The sequence below is a fragment of the Ascidiella aspersa genome, chromosome 5, assembly GCF_963924565.1.
Source record: "Ascidiella aspersa chromosome 5, kaAscAspe10.2, whole genome shotgun sequence".
NCBI lineage: Eukaryota > Metazoa > Chordata > Ascidiacea > Phlebobranchia > Ascidiidae > Ascidiella > Ascidiella aspersa.
In genome coordinates this window covers 12,793,892-12,796,428 of record NC_139451.1, presented here as the reverse complement: position 1 = coordinate 12,796,428, position 2,537 = coordinate 12,793,892, and the positions used below count along the sequence as shown (strand labels likewise).

At 61.2% G+C, this 2,537-nt stretch overlaps 2 non-coding genes and 1 pseudogene across 2 annotated transcripts in view; all 3 read right to left on the bottom strand.

The window, feature by feature from the left end:
• Window positions 1–1,384, bottom strand: part of LOC146144178 (large subunit ribosomal RNA) — a 2,354-nt pseudogene extending 970 nt beyond the window's left edge.
• Window positions 1,385–1,632: 248 nt separating this feature from the next.
• Window positions 1,633–1,786, bottom strand: LOC146144177 (5.8S ribosomal RNA). Its single transcript, XR_014498877.1, has one exon. It is a non-coding gene; the product is annotated as a 5.8S ribosomal RNA (ribosomal RNA).
• A 247-nt stretch (window positions 1,787–2,033) lies between these two features.
• LOC146144176 (small subunit ribosomal RNA) overlaps window positions 2,034–2,537 on the bottom strand; it is a 1,811-nt gene continuing 1,307 nt past the window's right edge. Inside the window, exon 1 of the ribosomal RNA XR_014500533.1 lies at window positions 2,034–2,537. This exon is cut by the window's right edge and continues 1,307 nt beyond it. This is a non-coding gene — a ribosomal RNA (small subunit ribosomal RNA).

The following is a 2,537-nucleotide window of genomic DNA, read 5'->3' as shown; positions in this document are numbered from 1 at the left end:
AACCCGGCGTTCGGTTCATCCCGCATCGCCAGTCCTGCTTACCAAGAGTGGCCCACTTGGCACTCGCATTCCATGCCCGGCTCCAATTAAGCGAGTCGGGCTTCTTACCAATTTAAAGTTTGAGAATAGGTTGAGGACGTTTCGTCCCCAAGGCCTCTAATCATTCGCTTTACCAGATAAAACTGCGACAGAGCGCCAGCTATCCTGAGGGAAACTTCGGAGGGAACCAGCTACTAGACGGTTCGATTAGTCTTTCGCCCCTATACCCAAATTTGACGATCGATTTGCACGTCAGAATCGCTACGGTCCTCCACCAGAGTTTCCTCTGGCTTCAACCTCTTCAGGCATAGTTCACCATCTTTCGGGTCCCAACGCGAACGCTCTCGCTCGACCTCTCCGGCAAAGCGGACGAGATCGGCCGGTGATGCGGCCGCCGCGAACGACGACGTCTCACCTCCGCCGGACCGCGCCGACATTCACTTTCACTGCGCCCATGGGTTTCGTACTGCCCCGTGGCTCGCGCTCACGTTAGACTCCTTGGTCCGTGTTTCAAGACGGGTCGGGAAGGTGGCTGACTTCAGCCGCGGACCCCGTGCGCCTCGCGAAACGACACCGGAAGCGCGACCGAGACGAAGAGGCTGGGCACTGAGAACAGTCCCCGACCCACGACGCCCCAGCCGGCACCGGGCGCTCGGCCCCGAAGGGCAGACGCGGCGATCTCTCCTCGCCCGAACGGCGGGCCGACGGACACGCGCGCCTATAGTACCCGACCGAGGCCGGGTTACCTTGCGCGCGGCCTTCTCGCCGCCGTCCAGACGGTCGCGGCCTTCGCCCGGCGCTAGTGCGCTGGTCCCCGATCGGGCGGCGCCGCCGGCGGCCCGTGAGGGTCCGCACGACAACGTCGCCGACAGGGGGCCGGCTGAAAGCGACCGGGCGACCCGACAGGCCCTCCCGTTTGCCTCTCGACGGTTTCACGTACTCTTTAACTCTCTCTTCAAAGTGCTTTTCAACTTTCCCTCACGGTACTTGTTCGCTATCGGTCTCGTGACCGTATTTAGCCTTAGATGGAGTTTACCACCCGCTTTGGGCTGCATTCCCAAACAACCCGACTCTGGGAAGACGCCGTAGCGCGCCCGCCTGTCGCCGCCATGGGCCTGACACCCGCTCTGGGAAAAGGCCTCGATCAGAAGGACGCGGGCGACCGGCGAAGCGCGCCGTGACGAATTCCGTACGCCACAATTCCGCGCACTCCAAAAGCGCGCGGATTCGGCGATGGGCACATCCCGCTTCACTCGCCGTTACTGAGGGAATCCTCGTTAGTTTCTTTTCCTCCGCTTAGTAATATGCTTAAATTCAGCGGGTAGCCTCGTCCGGCCTCAGGCCGAAAGTAAGGACCGGGACTATTCTTCCCGTTCCGCGCTCGCCGTCGGCGCCGCGCGCCGCCGCGCACCTCGATTCCCGCCCTTGAGCCGCCAGCCGTTGGCCTCTTCGAGGTCGACTCGCCGCCGCCGCGCGGGATTCTGGTCGCGATCGTCGCGCATCGTGCCGTGCTGTCTTGAGCGGGACGGGCGCTCGCGCGTCCGACGCCGCAGCAGCCGCGCGGAGAAATCCCCGCGCGGAACGTTTGCAACGCGACCCTGAGGCGGGCGCGGCCCCGGGATTGACCCGAGGCCGCAATTTGCGTTCAGAACGTCGATGCTCAATGTGTCCTGCAATTCACACTAATTCACGCAGCTAGCTGCGTCCTTCATCGACTCACGAGCCGAGTGATCCACCGCCAAGAGCCATCCACGATTGTTTCGCTCGCACAGTGCCTCGCACTATAGGGTGACAAAATAGACCGCGCCGAGCGGTCGGCCAGGCCGACGCTTGAAGCCGGAGCGCGCGGCACCGCGGCACTCGACGCGCAAACATTACCGGGTGACCGAATCGCCGGCCGGCGCGCCGCTCCTCGCGGGTCGGGCGCCGGGTAGCAAAGACTTTTTCTCTCGCTTGTCCGAGTTTCGCGTTCGCCGAAGCGTTTGCGAGACCGTTAATGATCCTTCCGCAGGTTCACCTACGGAAACCTTGTTACGACTTTTACTTCCTCTAAATGATCAAGTTAGATCGTCTTCTCGGACGCCGGCTCGACCGTTGCCGGCCGCGCCAGGTCCAATCGGAGGACCTCACTAAACCATTCAATCGGTAGTAGCGACGGGCGGTGTGTACAAAGGGCAGGGACGTAATCAACGCGAGCTAATGACTCGCGCTTACTGGGAATTCCTCGTTCAAGGGAAATAATTGCAATTCCCTATCCCTAGCACGACCGGGGTTCAGCGGGTTACCCAGACCTGTCGGCCAAGGCGAGCACATGCTGATCCGGTCAGTGTAGCGCGCGTGCGGCCCCGAACATCTAAGGGCATCACAGACCTGTTATTGCTCAATCTCGTGTGGCTAAACGCCACTAGTCCCTCTAAGAAGTTAGACGCCGACCGATTGGGTCGCGTAACTAGTTAGCAAGCCAGAGTCTCGTTCGTTATCGGAATTAACCAGACAAA